Genomic DNA, 17018 nt, shown 5'->3' on the forward strand with positions numbered 1-17018 from the left:
AACTTGCCTTTGGAAACTTGCCAACTGAGTGTCGTGACTTGTACCATCCACAGAATTTCTCAGGGAGAATCACACACAGAATCACAGAACGAATTAGGTTGGAAAAGGCCTGTGGGATCATCGAGTCCGACCTTTGACTGAACACCACCATGTCAATTACACCGTGGCTTAGTGCTGCCGCTGGTACTTAAACACCAGAGCAGTCCTGTGGCGTTTGGAAAACCGTGCTTTACTTTTAGCTGGCTTCTCTAGTCTGAAAAAAACATTAATCCTGTTGAGAGAAAGGAAAATATTTTCCTATCAATTAGAATTCTAGGGGGCTTTTTAATTAATCGTGTTTCAGATTCTCACAAAATAATAGAATCAAATAAAATGTGCTTCATTCCTGCTAAACAAACGTAACAGTACTTGCGCCAAACACTAAACATTAGTGCCATTGTGAGGCAGGATGCCAGATCATGGATTTGCAGAAGTCTTGGAGGTAACTGCTGTTTTATATTTAAAGTAGTTTTTCTTACTGCTTTCTCACTGTTCTTTACACAGTTTCAACATTAAAAAAAAATGGTCTGCAGTTTTGCATCTTGTTTTGTTTTCGTGTTTTACATTTTATGTGATGTTTTATTTTTCTTTGACTAGCATTTGCAGTTATGGGTTTAAGTAGAGCCGTAGGGGGGAGTACTTGTGGAATTTTGCTGTCAAGTGTGAAGATTCCACTTGCACTCAGCAGCTGCTGCAGTTTCACAGCCTCTTGTTGTAGGTGACCAAACCCACGGCAGAGCTGGCATCTCCCCGTGTGTTCCGTGGCAAAGTGTGACGCCTTTGTTCAGCCCCCACCCTGCCCTGGGGTGGGGTAAACTGAGGTACCCTCTGGAATCTGAAGCAGCTGACAAATGAACACATCCTGAGGTGGCAGTGGTGGCTTATGTCAGCCGAGTACAGCAGATGGCCTGCACCAGCAGTACCTAATAGTGAGGTTTGATATGTTTGTTAAAATTTATACAGTGGTTTTCAGTGAAAAATAAAATTTCTCTCGTTTAAATACTGGTTTATAATGCCCTCCCTAGGATGTACTATGTACTGTTTCTGGTCTCTGCTTTCCTTACAGGGTTTTGTTCTTCACCTCGTCTCCTTTCCCCAAACTGTTCTTTTTCATACTTGCTGCTTCTTTCACACTTTTCTGTCACTGGCACTTGGTTATATTATTAAATGTTTTTTTCTTCACTTGGCATGTTCCTACTCTTTCTTGTGAGTTAAGTTGCTCTGTTTCCTTGGCACTCCAGGACAATGTCAAGATAGAGCCCAGAGCATGGTAAGGCATTTCTCTTTTATGAAATTTAAGGAATCATATTTGCAAGTTTTGTTCAGCACAGAGAGGGACTTTTTGAAGATCTTGTCTCTTAACATGGTATGATTTCAGAGTTTTGTAACACTAAATGCAATTAAGGCAGTAAAAATGTATTCTCAGCCTTATATGGATATCCAAAAGAGTTCAAATTATGGTTTAAAAGCACTGTAGCTTTCTAAGTAAACTTGTCTAGTGTTTGTTTTCAGCAAAATAATATATTATTTGGTCTTGTCCTCATAGATTGCACTCCTTTGGCTTTGACCTGAAGCAAGGATCTAACTTAGGTAAAAGTTTTACTGTCTATTCCCTCCCCACCGGCCTCCTCAAAGCAGCAAATGGAACTTTAGATAAAAGCCTTGTCACAGTAGGAGGTAGGTATAGCCCCTCTGATGGTGCTCAAAACAAGTATCTTGTCCTCCTCCTGTAACAAACTGACTTTTCAAGATGTGGCCTAAGTGTTTTAAGGCAACAGGAAAGAATGCTTTCATGCTTGAGGCACAGAATTTGCATTGAACTTTAGATTCTGGTGTTGCAAAATACTCTTAGTGATTTAGGATTGAACCTTGCAAAGGACCTGGACGTTTGAGTGCTTGCCTCTGCTGATTGCCCACCAGAACTGCAGTCCAGAGCCCCGAGTGAGATTTGGGGTCTGGGAGGGCTCCTGGCAGGAGAGCCCTTGTTGAGTATTACCTAATATTCTCATCTGTGTCTCTCCAAGATCAGTTTTAGCTCTGCTGCTCTCAAGTTCTACATGGTGTCTGATAAAAGTTGCTGTAGAGAGCCTGTGTTGTCAGCTGGGCTTATTGCCCAGACCTGGTGCGTGTCCTGTCCTTGCAGGTGTTATGTGTGGGTGGCTGGGCCTGGAAGTTGGCCTTCTTAGCAGAAACCACTTCTTTGAAACCCCAGGTTTGAGATTTAGCTAGAATATATAGCTCAATGTTTCCTTGTCAGCTTCAGGGAATTGCAGTCAAACAGGAATTGAATGAGGGGCAATAATTCTTTTAATTATAAATCTTTTAAGTATTTTTGCAATCCAGATAAGTTACCTGGACATGTTGCCCTCCTTTCAGCTCTATGTTCGTAGAACTAACAAACAGGAAAAAAAGTAAAGCGTAGACAATGTTTTTCACTGACAGCAACTGAGAAATATTTCAGAGTTCACAGATACATTATTTCTAAGCATAAGCTCTACCAAAGTTAAATAAAGATCCTTTGTAACTTAAACCTCTAAGCAGATACAAGATTTTTCTTTTGTTCCAGTGATATTATGATTTGTGAATGCAATTAGTTTTTATTCTAGGCTATCATGGAAATAGGGAAGTTATTGAATTTCATTCAGACTCCATAATTCCTAGGCAAGAGAGAAAATTTATTGACTTTTTGATACATGATGGATTGCACTAAACTGTTGGGCATTATGCAAACCCAGTTCTAGTTAGCCACAGGAAGCATTTTTAAATAGTATCTGTAAAGTGCCAGTACTGAAGATTTTCTTTTAATTAACACAGCCTGAATGTAAAAAAGGTTTATATTGTTTACCTAGCTTTATAGTTAGCCACAGGAAACATTTTTAAATAGTATCTGTAAAGTGCTAATATTGAAGATTTTTTTAAATTAACACAGCTGATAGTTAAGGTCTTATTGTTTAGAATACACACACTGTTTCTGAGTTCAGGATTTGCTTGATCATTTTCACATCTCAGTGTTTTCCTTTTCTGTTCAGCTGCAGGGCACTGCCATGTGCTAAAATGGCACTGTGAAAGCTAAAACCTTGATGGTCTGTGTTAAAGAGATAAGGAAGAACATGTACCTTTTGAAGGGGAGTGCCAGTTTCTTTAAACTAAGTGCCTGACTGATAACTCTGTTTGCTTTTGGTAGCCTGCTTAGTCCAGATAGGCTTTTCAGCGCTAGATAATCTTTTGAGCTCAGCCAAACCCAAGTTCTGAGTAATTTGTTTAATAAAAAATGGGGGAAAAAATATATGTCAAGTCCTCAGAGCTCTGTATTTTGAGTCTTCTTGAATGTGGGCAAAAGCAATTTTGCTTTCTTGTTTTTGGGACTGTTCTTCATTTGTACAAAGAACTGTACGTCTGTTTACTGAACTTGTGAAGGAGAAATAATTTTGGCAACAAAACAAGGAAAGAAGTATCATTCTCAGGCAGTCATGACATGGGAAAGGTAATAGTTAATTCCTTTGTAGTGTGCCTGAAGCAAACAAAGCAACAGGTTTGTGCAGTGGGATTGTTTTCCCCAATGCCAAGTGCAGGTGAGGAAATAGGAATGTACTGAACCAAGTTTGGTCAGGAATATTGCCTTGAGCAATACTTTGTCTCCCCCTCCTCACTCTACTGGTTAATTACTGAGCCTTGGGAGGTACTGTCAAGGTTGGAAAGATAGATGGGCAGAGGAAGAGGTACTAGAGCTGGGGCTGGGCAAGGAGCTGTTCTGGGAAGGCTCTGTCTGGAGGAGAGGGATAGTGCAGGAGCAGGGCAAGTCCATGCTCAGCTGTCACTGGCTGCACTGAGGGCAGGCTCAGCTGCTCTGGGTCTTCTGACAGTTCTCTCTCACCCTTTCTTCCTTCCCAAGAGTGAGCTCCGTGCTGCTCCATCCCTGTCCCTAATACAGCCACCTCCTCTCAGCCACATCCTCTGCTCCATTTCACTCTGCCTGACGCAATCTGGCCCCCTTCACTAAGAAACCACCAAATCAAGGGATTGTGAAAAACAGATTGGTGTTTCCCTCTGCCCTTTATTAGCTGCAATCAGAGCTTTTTATCTCTGAGGCTTGTTCCCTTCACCAGTAGCTGTAGTATTTCTTCCTGAAGAGCTGAAGTACTCGAATCAAAAACATTTGAGTATTGTGCTGCTGTTCCTAAGTGTCTTCAAAGTGCCACACAGTGACTGTTAATTGTTATGTACTTGGAGAAACAAAGTTATTGCCATATTTCTATGCAAGCACTAGATTGTAGACTGGTAAAGATGCAGAATTTTGATGGAGGGGAGAATGGTGTAGGGAAGAGACAGGAAGAAAGCATGTTAAGTATCCAACTCCATTCTCTCCCCAAGTGAGAACACGGTATCATCCCAATTGAGATTTTTCAATATTTTTTTTCATATAAATCCTCTGAGAGTGGCAGTTCAGTCTTCTCCAAGGCAGCCTATTCTGGGGCCTTACTCTCCTTAACTTGGAAATGATTTTTCTAATGTTTGACCCAAGTTTCCATTTTTGCAGTTCCTTCTCATTCTGTCTCCAGTGGAAGTGCGGAATATTTTTTTCTTTTCTTTGTTTGGTTTTTCTTTTTTTCTTTTATTTTTAAAGTACTTTTTTCTAGCAGAGGCATGCTGCTCTTCCGGGGTATGCACTAGAAAATGTTCTGGTGTGCGTGCTGACTCAGGGAGTGGGTTAGACTGGAGTGACCTCTGGCATGAACAGATAATCAGTTTCAGATGGGCATTGCTGAATTGTGTATGGGACCGTGATTCCTGTGCCAGCATGTGCCAATCTGTGATTCCCTATTCCAAAGGAAGCTGCTATTGCTGTGCTATGTGCGCACCTTGTGCATGATGAAGTGCCAAACCTTTCATGTTGTGGGGATTTTTTGTGGCTATTCCCTTTACAAATGCTGATGGTAGAACCATAAGAGTGTCTTGCTAGAGAGAAAACATGGACTTTCACTGGACCAGCTGCAGGTCATTCAATTGCCAGGAGAACCAGAAGGACCAAATAGCAAAGGATGCTTTGGTCAGTTTCAACAGAAAAGTCCTTCAGCTGTTCACTGTGATTTGAGATTACCCATATCCAGGACAAATTTCTGTGTTCCATGGATAATGCTTTGCCCTGAAATTTTCTTACAGGTCTCAGTCCAGACTCTTTGATCATTTTATTATGGTCCTGCCACCTTTGAATCAGTAGCCTGTAATCTCCTAACCCAGTGCTGCAATCCTGCTGGTCTGAGACGCCAGCCTGCAGCTCCTCTAGCGCAGCCCTGCCAGCCTGTGATTAATTATCTCAGTTCACACAGTGAGCCAAAGAAAACTGCAGGGACCATCTGAAAACCAAGTGCAGAGAGGAAAAGTCAAAATGAAACTGAAGTAGAAGGTGATTCACAGGCCTGTGTGAAACTGAGAGAGGGCAGAGAGAGTGCGTGGCAGGGCTGGGCTGTGTGTTTCCTGCAGCCTGGTGCTGAGCACTGGGGTGAGTCTGTAGGGGCAGCGTGGCATGGGAGGAATGCTTGCTGAGGAAGGAGGGTGCAGGGCATGGAGACACATACTTGAATGAGATTTTGTTGACTCTGCTGGCTTGATTGAGCTCTCTCACCTCATGTTGGTCAGTATGTATTGGCTCCACAATGCTGCACCCACCCAAGGATTTTGTGGATCTCTTTGCCAGGCTCCCTTTTCCCACTGCCAGCACAATATCTGTGCACAATATCTCCCATTTCCAGCGTGACTTTGCATCAGTGGCAGGAGGGTCTGGGCAAGCCTATTATGGACCTGCACACAAGACCTGAGATCTGACACAGGAAGAGACCTGCAAATAGCAGAGAGAAAGTGTAAACAGGATTGAAAGGATCTGTGATTGAAGGGAGCTGGTGACATGGAGGATAAAGGGGCAGATGGAGAACAAAACGGAACAGGCAATAAAACCTCCAAGGTCCTGTGCAGGGCCAGGGGTTTTTACTTGTTTATTCTTGTGGGTCCCTTCCAAGTCAGGATATTCTAAGGTTCTGTATAGGAAGTGCCATGAAACTCTGACCCAGACACAGATGACAGAACCTGCATATAGCCCCTGCTTATTTAAATTAAACACAATTGTTTGGACAAACATGTTCCACCATGAGGAGTTTATTTCAGTGAACGCTTCTGCCTTTAACCCAATTTTAGGACATTGCAGCTCAATTTATTGTGTTGCCAAACTGTGGGCCTTGCTTGTGAAAAGACCCAGACCGCTTGCCCAAAGCCTGACATGGGCTCTGTGGCTAAAGCTGACCCTGTTCCCCTCTCCACTTCTGACACCACAGCAAAGTTCTCTTGGTTCAAAGGGATGGGACTGGCCATCAGCCACTGCCCTGCAATACAGCTCTTACCTGTGTGAGGTGTGGAGCAGGGTGCTGCCATTATTATATGCTGTGATATCTGTTCTATTGAGGTATGATTTGTGGTGTCTCTGGCTTCTGAAGCACTTTGGGCTACAGCTGGAACCCATTGTGGCCAAACCTGGTGTTCTCACAGAACAGGACTGGCCATCCTTTAGAGGGCACTGACTGACTGTTTGTGGTTCCATCATCTGCTGAACATACCCAGGGACTTGTTGCCACCGAGAGAAGGACCATTCTCCTTTCCTGCTAATTTCTTCTGTTGTATTCAGGGCTTTCTTTCATTTTCCAGCCCATGCTGTCCTGACCACTTCCCTTTTAAGGGCTGGTTGGTTGTAGGGTTTTTTTTTTTTTTTTTTTTTTTACTGAGATGATTTTTGATGTTTTAGTGATTTAGATCTGCTCCCAGATCAGAACTGACACAAGATAGCAGCAGGTGGCCCAGAGACAAAGGGAAACTGTTCCAGTGCTGATAAAATGCTAAATGGCCTTATGGCCTCCTGTGGAATGATGTCATTTGCAGCACAGTTCTGGAGAAATAATTAACACTAATTTTTGTCACCCTGTTTTGCCTAAAAAAGGAGAAGAGCAAAAGGGAAGGAGACAGATTTAAGGGATGAGTATTGGTGAAATGACTGAAGAGAGAGATATGTTATGAGGAGTTTCAGGTCCTGGGGTTGGGGATGGGAAGAGGATTTCAATGACTGTCCAGAGCAAGGGGGATTTTACTAAGAACTGTAAGAGGGGCCTAGGGCAGGATTAAATGTCTAACATGTTTGGCTCATGTCCCCTTTATCCTCACAGAAGGGCAGGGCCCAACTGGTGGAGAAAATAGATGATGTATCTCTAGCTAAGCACCTGGGTCTCTCTGAAGACCTGAATTCCTCTCCCACTGCTGCCACATTATTGGTGTTAGATAAAACACACTTAGGTTTTTTTTGTCATGTATAGTCATCAATTTAGACTCCTAGAATTGCCTCCATTCCTCTTGCCAAGTTTGCACCTTTCCCCTTGGGCTTTATATGAGTCTGCAAAGAAAGGAAGTCAGTGAACAGAGGAAGAGGAGCACTGGGCTGGAAGTGGAGGAGGAGCTCTCCTTCCAACCAAGATAACCACCAAGCCAAAGGACCCATCTGGAGATGGTCCTTGGACCCTCAGCAGCTGGGGCTGTTCTCCCCAGCTGAGAGTGACTCTGCTTCCCCTGGTGCAAGGGAGTCAAACCTGTCCAGTTACCTGCAGACCCAAGGGGCAGGTAACAAAATGCCAGGTAAAGCAAAAATTAGCAAAAGATGAAATAATATACAAATTCCCCACCCTTCCTAGGCAAGATGACAATTCACTGCCTTTGACTAGGGAACTGAAGCAATTGGACTGTTATTTTGAAGCATGTGTTGAACTGGGACTGCTTGAGTCTCAGCCATCCCTGCAGAGGAGCAGAGCAACAGCACTGGCTGCTGGAGCCTGTGGCACATGCTGCCTGCTTGTGAGAGGCATCTGAATGTTTTGGTGCTTTTTTGCTTCTAGAAATGTTCGACCTGCTCTAAGCATCCATACCACAATGTCCATCCATAGGTTGTATGCACCTGCCCAGCTTATGGATGTTCTAGTGAGAAATCCCAAATCCTTAGTTATGATTGTTTGTTGTTCCCATGCAAGCTCACTGGAGCTTGCCTGGTGAGGGCTTCCTCCCCCAGGCTGGTGCATTTGGTGGATGTGGTAAGAGAGGCAGCCACTGGTGACTGGGCCCAGAGAAGTGAGTTACCAGAGGTTCGTTGCAATATCAGCCTTGCTCCGCCTTGGCCAGGACTGGGTGCCAAGGGTGTTGTACAGTGCTGCACGAGCTCTGCTCCACAATGAGCTGATGATTGGGAGGAGAAGGGGAGGGCAAGGCATGGCACCAGGGTGTGTATAACCCATCCAAAAAGGGGCTGGAAGAAAAGGAGCATAGAGGGAATTGCATCTAGCCCAGCACTACAGACTTCACTCAAAATAACAGCTTCAGAAACATCTCCAATACTCTCTTTGCTTGGCCTGCATAGTCTGGGGGACATTCTGAATTGTTCTGAGGCAAACCCTTCCATCCTGGTTCCCACTACACTTGCATGCAGCCTTCCCCCCAGATCTATCCTTGCTCTGTCCATGCAAATGACAGCACCCTCTGAATAAGCATAGGATGTTAGCTGTCATCCTCTGAGGATGTGGCAAAGGCCTATGGACAAGCAATACTTGAAACATTGCTTAATGTTTCATCTTAATACTGCTTAAGATGAAAGATGAGCCATTAAAAGGCTGGCATTTTTTAACTACAATAGAATGAGGGTGAAACCCAAAACAAAAGGAAAATGAAATCGAAACAGCTACTAAAGTGTCATTGCAAAGGCAATCAAAAGAAATATATAAATATAGAAAAAAAGAATGTTCTTTTCATATACTGCAAGCTGTCAGTTTTTGAAAGCATCACAAAACAAGCTGTTTAGCAGTGGAATGGGTAAAACCAGGCCCCCCAAAATGCAGCTCTGCTAGGCTGCCTGACCCATTAAATCTCACTGCCGGTGATGCTGCTTCTGGGCCAGAAGCAGGCGGGGGCATGTGCTGAGTGGCACATCATCTGCCACCAGACCAAGCTCCTACCAGGTGAGCTCAGCCTCCCTTCCATGGGCAGGGCTGCTGCTATCTCTTGTTGCTATCTCTTTCTTCTATGCCCAGCTACCAATTTTCAGTAAATTTATCAGAACTTCACTGTATTTGAGGTATCTTGGCCAAATTTGATCAAGGTTACCTAGGGATACTGGGGAAGAAAACAGGCAGTCAGGCATTGGGATTATACAAGTCTCTTGCTTTTATGAAACGTAGACTGAAAATACGTCCAGAGCTCAGAAGAGTGACAAATGCCTCTGGCTGTTACAGAGTGCCAGAGACTGAGACGAGCGATGTGCTTTGTGCACGGAGGCACCCAGTACTTTTGCCAAACATGACACTGAACTGGGCATGCAGCACCAGAGGGGATGTCCAACCAGCACAGGGATGGGCATCCCAGTGCAGATCTCCTAATGGGAATTTGCTGCTGCTGTCTTCTGCTGCTCTCAGCCTGGATTGTGCCTATTGCACGAGGTGTGAGGGCCTTCAACAGGTCAGATGCCCCAGTGCTGAGAGCAGGGATGTTCACATACTTCAGTGATCTTGAGTGTGAAAGTCTTGATGAACATGTACTTGGATTTGGAGAGGCAAAAATGCAAAGCCAAATAACAGGTCTTTGATCATCACAAGGATCTGACTTACTCATGGATATAGACTGGTGTCTTCTAGTTGGCTAGGGTTTTTTTTCAGGTATTTTTCTCTGTAAGTACAAGTCTGTTTCACCCAGCTGCACCTTTCAGCTCTGCTGCTGATGTTTTTGTGCTCTCTGCCTGTGGTACATGCTGCATGGGCATGAATAAGCAGGTACAGCACATTGGCAGACTCTCAAGGGATCTGCAGCAAACAGTGAGCATGGTGATCCAAAATCATCTTCCATCTCATGCTGGCAAAGAACAAAGCCCAAGGGCACTGATGCCAGCTAGCATAGCTGGCAAGGGAGGGATGGGGGAGTTCTAACTCCTCCATGTCTTTTCTGACATCACTGCCCCGTGGCGTTTATGCTGGGTGTTGTTCAGCAGTCCCCGTTCTCCCTAGTGTTGCAGCCAGCTTCACGTGGCAGCAGCACAGCTTCCATGGAGTGAAAAGGTTAACAACAGCCTCTGCTTCCTGCAATAGTGCCACTGCAGCCAGGTTACTGGTCTTCAAAAACAAGTTGTCACTTTTTCAGCTGTTTTGCATAAAAGCAATTCCCTGTCCATCTTCATAAGAGCTGGCTGGGCAGTTCAGACTCAACAGCTTCAATTTCTTCCCTGGGGCACAAACAAGATGTTGCCAGATTATTATCCAAATATTTCCCAAATCCAGGAGGAAGCCTTTGCACTGGGGGTCCTGGTGGACAACAAGCGGTCTGTGAGCCAGGAGTGCCCTTGAGGCCAAGAAGACCAAACTTACCCTGGAGTGCATTGGGATAGGGTGCCAGGAAGTCGAGGGAGGTGATCCTGTCCATCTGCTCAGCCCTGGTGAGGCCTCACCTGGAGTTCTGTGTCCAGTTCTGAGATTTCTAGTTCAAGAAAGATAGGGAAGTACTGGAGAGGCTCCAGCAGAGGGTAATGGAGGTGATTCACAGAATCACAGGGTTGGTTAGGGTTGGAAGTTGCCTCTGGAGATCATCTAGTCCAATTGATTAGGGGTTTGGAGCACCTCAGTTATGAGGAAGGGCTGAAGGAGCTGGGCCTGTTTAGTCTGGAAAAGGAAAGACTGAGGGGGACCTCATCAATGTCTGTATCTGAAGGATGGGTGTCAAGAGGATGGAGCCAGGCTCTTCCTGGTGGTGCCAAGCAATAGGACAAGAGACAGCAGGAAGAAACTGGTGCACAACAAGCTCTGTCTGAACATGAGGAAGAATTCCTGGCTATGAGGGTGACAAAGCACTGGAACAGGCTGCCCAGAGGGGCTGTGGAATCTCCTGGAATGATTCAAAAGCTACCTGGACACAATCCTGAGTAATGTGCTTTGGAGACACAGCTCATTCACAAGGTAGAACTAGATGATCTCCAGTGGTCCCGTCCAACCTTACCCATTCTGTGAAGAATCCACAGCTACCCTTGGCTATGGAATGTGGAACAGAAAAACAGGGCTGGCTTCCCATGGCTCTTCACTCTCCCTTTCTGAGTAATTCTGTAATTTTGAGAGTGGAAACAATCCTGTATTCTGCTCCAGAAGCATCAACCCTAGGAAGGCATGAGTGTCCCAAAACAGACCACTCCACAGGAAATTCTGCTGCTAATTAGCTTTGGCTTTCCTGATTTTCTGTATAATTTTACATTTATCCCACCTTCATAGATGAAGCCTTCTGCCACTGTAGCCAAATGGTGGCTGTTTGGGACTGGAGCACCAAAATGAAAGGCTTTCTTTTCTGCATTTTGTTCCCTTGGAAAGGGATTTATATCCATGCTTTACCCGATGTCCAGTTACTTGTCCCTGGTACTCATCTCCGCTCTTCAGTTTTCCTGCCTATCCCCTTTCCATCTTTGTTCTTATTGCTGGGTCCACATCAAAGCCAGTATTTTTTATAGCAGGAATATACCACTAATTCTGACTGCCAGGGAGAAAACAGGAGCCCTGACATGTATCGCTTGGCTTATCAGAAGGCAGGGTTGTATGGTGAGAAACTGTAGCAGGCAGGAATACACAACCGGTTGTGCAACTCCCTTCCCTGAAGGAAAGAGTTTGCCATTACCTAAACAGAGCAAGTCCAAGCAGCCAGCACCCTGTGCTCCTTCCACACTGCTGTCCCCCAGCTGTGCTGTGGGGGAGGAAAACATGGGGAAGGGGATGGCCTGGAAATGCTGAGTCCTAGCTAAGACAACAGGCTGCCAGCACATTGTGCAGGCAGGGCACAGATTTGGGCCATCTCCAGGCACCTCTGAGAAACCTGCAGGAAGTACTTGATGCCAGCAGAAGAGCCATGGGGAGAAGTGAACCCAGCTGAACCCAGCTGCCTGTGTGGGTGACCCCCCTCCCTCATCTCACTGCCAGGCCTGCTGCTGGTAGTGAGGCACTCTACAGCTCCCCTTTCCCTTGTTGCACTGCTCACACCACATGCATCTGCAAATTGCTTCTCTTTATCCCCCTTTCCCCCCTCTTCAAATTGGTCAGAACAAGAGTCCCATCCAAGAGTTTTCTGTTCTCTAAGTTACTTCTTTTTTTTTTTTTTTTTTTTTTTTTTTATTATTGTATTGTTTCTCGCTCAGCCTCCTGACAGATCCCTAGCTGTTTGCTTGGACCATTTGAAGCCCCTTGATTGCTGCCCCATTCTTTGCTGGCACAGAAGTTTGTGGCCAGGTTGTGGTTGCTGAACATGAATCACCAGCTCTCAAGAGCCTGGCACAGTTTCCTGTGTCCCAGTCCTTCTCCTACAAGCATCTAACATACAGGTTGTTTGAAGCCACAGCCTGGTTTTTAAGCATTTCCTATTGTTATTGTGGAGATTCTGCAAGATTTTTCTCTCAGTCACTGAGGAAATCACCTGAAGGACAAACTGGGAGCAGAGAGGTTCCAGCTTAGTTTTATTTGGTGCAGAATGCCCCCTGCCTCATCAAGGTGCTGGAGCAAATGCTGCCTCCATGTGCTGCTCATGAACTAGACTGTGCTTTGAATCTCCACCTGGGGACAATTCCCGGACTGAAAACCAGTAGGTATCACACCTACCTCTTTCTGACCTTCACACAGGTGGTGGAGATGAAGTTTGGCTTGGTTGTTGAGCCAGGAGTGAGTATCTTGACTAAATACAGATCTTAGGCTAGGGACACAGGATTTGAAGCAGTCAAGTTAGCAACTTAGAATCACAGAATAGGTTGTGTTAGAAGGAATCTCTTATAATCATCTTGTCCAACCCTGCTGCCACAGACAGGGACATCTTCAAGTATATGAGGTTTCTCAAAACTCCAAGCTGACCTTGAATCTTTCCAAGGATGGGGCATCCATTACTTCTCTCCACAGCTGTTCTAGTGTTTTGCTACCCTCATCATAAAAAAAAAAAAATCTTCTTTGTATCTTTAGTTCCATCCCATATGCTGAGCTGGGCTTGACCCTACACAAGGCAACACATTTCAGATTACCAAAGCTCCCAAACTGCTGTCCATCAGCTGAGCCATCAATTGTGACTGTTGTGCTCTTCATGCTGCCAGTGAAGTGTGCTAGTCTGAAACCCAAAAGAAAGAGGGAATCACTCAAGAGTACTGGGCAGGGTCTGGATCTCTGTTTGTCCCTTATTATGAGGGTCTTGCAATTAAGTGCTCATGTACATCCATGTCTCTCAACACCTTTGTAAAAATGTGCAAGTAATAGAATGGTGCTCAGGCTGTTTCCTTCACTATTCTCCATGAACATAGTTGCACCCTTAACAAAGCTGTCCCAAAATAAATGAATAGTTGGTACCCTCTGTTCCCAGCTTTGGTGTGAGAGACAGCCCACAGAGGCTCTGCTGGCTCTGCTGGCTCTGCTGGCTCCCTTCCTACCATTCTTTAGTCCACTATCATAGTAGTGGCACAAAGGCTTTCTCCCTGCTGTGAACAGGGATGATCACACACAAGGCTACATTTATATACCATTATCTTAAGTGTCAGGTCAACCAGTTAAAACTGGTTACTTTCTCCATCTCTTCCTCTGTGCTTTTCAGCTATTGCACCAGGAAAATCTGTGTTTCTCAGTAGAGCTTTGTTCTCCACTGCTGTTTTGACCAGGAATAGGTTGGTGGTAGCCTATCTGCTGCAACCCCCATGAGAGCTCAGCCTGGGGCCTGCCCTGCCTGAGCCGGGGGCAGAGAGCTGATGGGGATTTTCTAACTGTGCCCTGCCCTCTATGTCACTGTCAACCACTGGTAGCCTGAAGGAGGTGGCCAGAGGCACTGGTGCCAAGATGCAGCTCCCAGGCACTACTGTGACTTCCCCTGGTTGTGCCATGTGGATGACATAACAGGATAGCTGTTCTGCCAGGCAAGCTGTATTTGTTTTTACCAATGATATACCTTGCTTTGTCATGGTTTCCTTACTTTAATAAGAAGCTTTTTTTTTTTTTTTTTTTTTAATTAAATGCCTCATGAATTTCTGTAAACAAGGAGGGTGAGGCCCATGTTGGAGAAACTTAAAATGTTTTCAGTGAAATCTAGTGTCACAGAGCAGAGGTGTAGAGACTGGAAACTGATCATGACTCACCACTTCATCCCTCTGAAGAACCATATCCAGAGATGGCAGTATTTGCCACTTGGTGGCTCCTCCTTCGTGCATTGTTGGTGGCCTGATCCAGAGGTTGCTGACTCCTTACACTGACTTCTGTGGGAATGTTTATGTGCTTTTTTGTCCCTTTGCTGGACCAAGGTTGGAGTTCTTTGTGTGTTATATGACAGAGCCTGCCAGGTAGACCTGTCTAGTCATTTGTTTCTCTGACAGCAATTGAAACATTTCTCTGAAATCCAGTAACAATCCAGAAGGGAATGAGATCCTATCTGCAAGAGCTTGCCTGGAGAGCTGAATGGAAAATTATAGCCCTATAACACCATTTACAAAAGACTGGTGCAAGAACTTTTTGGCTAATTAACACTCCCTACATTGTCTTTTGAAAAGCAGAACTATAATTTACACGGAAGCTTGATCCAGAAGCTGGGATCTCAAAAATTGCATATGTTTCTGTAAACATCTGATTAATGTCCAAAATTTGCTGCTGGTTTTCACTTCACTGTATCTCAGGACTGAATGTGGGAGGATGGGCTCTGCTTCCCCTGAAGTTCAAGTTGTGTGGGTCTGGACACCTCTCTTTTTTCACCTGTACAACTATTACTCCAGCTTGAATCCAATCTATGTTTATTTGACAGGCTGAATTCAAGCTGATGGTTACAAGTCTGTATCCTGAGAGGACCTTTCTCCCAGCAGTGGCAGAATTCTCCCTGAAGACCTGGGCAGCTTGTCACCCCAGAACAACATGGGTGGAAAGCCACATTTAGGGTGTGTAACAAAAAAGGGAATTTAAGAAAGCTGTCACTCCTAACTTGTTGCCCTGTGATGTCTTGCATGCAGGTGACCATAGCAATCCAGAGGAGCTTATTTAAAAAAAAAAAAAAAAAAAAAAAAAAAAAAAAAAAAGAAGAAGCAGCTGATTACTCCTTTCTTGAGCTCTCCTTCAGCCTTCACTTTTTTCACAGTTGATTGTTATCCCTGTTCTGTGAGTAATGAATCAATGGCACACAGATCTCACTGCCTTTACTGCTCCTCTGGCTTCCTTCCTGTTGCTTCACACCCTTTAGAGGTTTTAGAAAGAAGGTAAAAGCAGAACAGGAAAGGTTGCCCTTAAATGCTGATTTCCTTTTGCTGATCTCCAAATGGCCATGTTCTGCAACCTTCATGGAGAAAGGAAGATGACACCAGGCTTTTAAACTCACTTCATTTTCCTGGCAGCACTGTTCCTCTGCCCAGGGGAAGCTTACATCTCTTGGGTCTCCTGCCATCCACTTTCTTGTGGCAGAGGGTGGGGGCTGCTCTTCTTTCTGTGTTAAAATGTGCAAAATTATTACTCTTGAGGATAGCTTCTCCTCTAAACCGTGCAATGCCCTGAAGGAATGTCCAAGATTGCTCCCAGTTGGATAGGAATAACTGAATCAAAAAGCCTCAGCCTGCTCCCACCAGCCCATGGTCCATCCCCTCAGACATGTTCCCCAGGCATGTCCCCAAGGCATGTCCCCAGAGCACAGCCCTTCTCTCTGCACGCTGCCAGTGCTTGCAGGGCACCTATGCCCCTGGGCCAGAGTTGGGCTGGGTGCAGGCGAAGGAGAGGCTGACATTACCCCTCCTGTGGTGAGAGAAGCTCAGCATAGGGTTCCTGGCTGGCTGGAGTTGCCCTTCAGAGGCCACCAACTGCATGTCCCCTGTACCATCACACTGCTGGGGATGAGAGGGAATGAGATGTGTGGGAGCAAAGACAGCCTGTCCTCTAGGCACTGTGCTATGAGTGCTGGGAAGTCACTGTGTTCATGCTCGTAACTCCACCACCAGCTTGTGGCCAGTGAATATATAACCCCAGAGGCAATTTTTTACTATTCCAGCACATGAGCTCCTTTTTCAGCGAGACAATGTGGCCCCTGGGAGGCTCCAGCACTGAAGAAGCAGCTGTCTTGCTGGATTTCCCCTCGTGCTGCTGATGAAAACCACTGCTTCCTTCCACAACCCACTCCGGCCCTGCCCTGTCCTGTTCCCTGGGGTAGCTGGATGCCTGCTGATCTCCCCAGTGCTACCTCCAGCCCCATGCAGAAATACCAAGTCCCCACACCATTTTTGTGCTCCCAATCTCTTGCATCCCCAGGTGAAGGACAATGGAAAAAGCTGGTCCAGATGGTAAGTGCTAAATGCACTGAGAGAAGTCTCGATGTGGCACGAGGGGAAGAGGGTTTCAGGGCTCCTGACAACACTTGGGCACCTTGCTGTTGGTCCTGCTCCAAGCAGAGGTGCTGGAGTGATGGGCAGGCACATGGCAACTCTCCATCTCTCTTACATGATGATTTCTTTTTATGCTGGGTAACATATCTGGCTATGTTCAAAAGGGTGCTGGTGGCTTTCTGAAAGCAAATACGTGTGCTCCATCAAGACTGATGATGCCTCTCGTCTTCCAAATGTGGGGAGAGTGAGGACAAATCAATCAATCAGCACTGATTAACAAGGAAGGAAAGGAAATCTGGCTCAGGTAACATATCCATGCACTCTGAGTACCAGAACAGAGTGCTCAGGTCAGGGTGCTCCTCAGTCAGGGCCTCAGACACATGGAGTAAGCTGTTCCTGGCTGCTTCTAAGTAGACAGCAAGCACGGAATCATCAGGGTTGGGCAGGGTTGGCCTTGGGCAGGAAGGGACCAGGTGCAGAGGGCCAGGGTCAGTGAAGCACAGTCACCCCACAGGTTGCTGGCTTACAGGACTGCCTTGGCATAAAATAAGGCATACCTTATCTTAGTTCTCCC

General features: G+C 45.6%; 1 long non-coding RNA gene across 1 annotated transcript; it reads left to right on the forward strand.

Moving 5' to 3' along the window:
• The first annotated feature begins 10129 nt into the window (after positions 1-10129).
• Positions 10130-15062, forward strand: LOC128795416 (uncharacterized). Its single transcript, XR_008433528.1, has 3 exons — positions 10130-10208; positions 10383-10537; positions 14890-15062. It is a non-coding gene; the product is annotated as an uncharacterized LOC128795416 (long non-coding RNA).
• Positions 15063-17018: the final 1956 nt, after the last annotated feature.

Source organism: Vidua chalybeata, chromosome 1 (assembly GCF_026979565.1).
Source record: "Vidua chalybeata isolate OUT-0048 chromosome 1, bVidCha1 merged haplotype, whole genome shotgun sequence".
Taxonomy (NCBI): domain Eukaryota; kingdom Metazoa; phylum Chordata; class Aves; order Passeriformes; family Viduidae; genus Vidua; species Vidua chalybeata.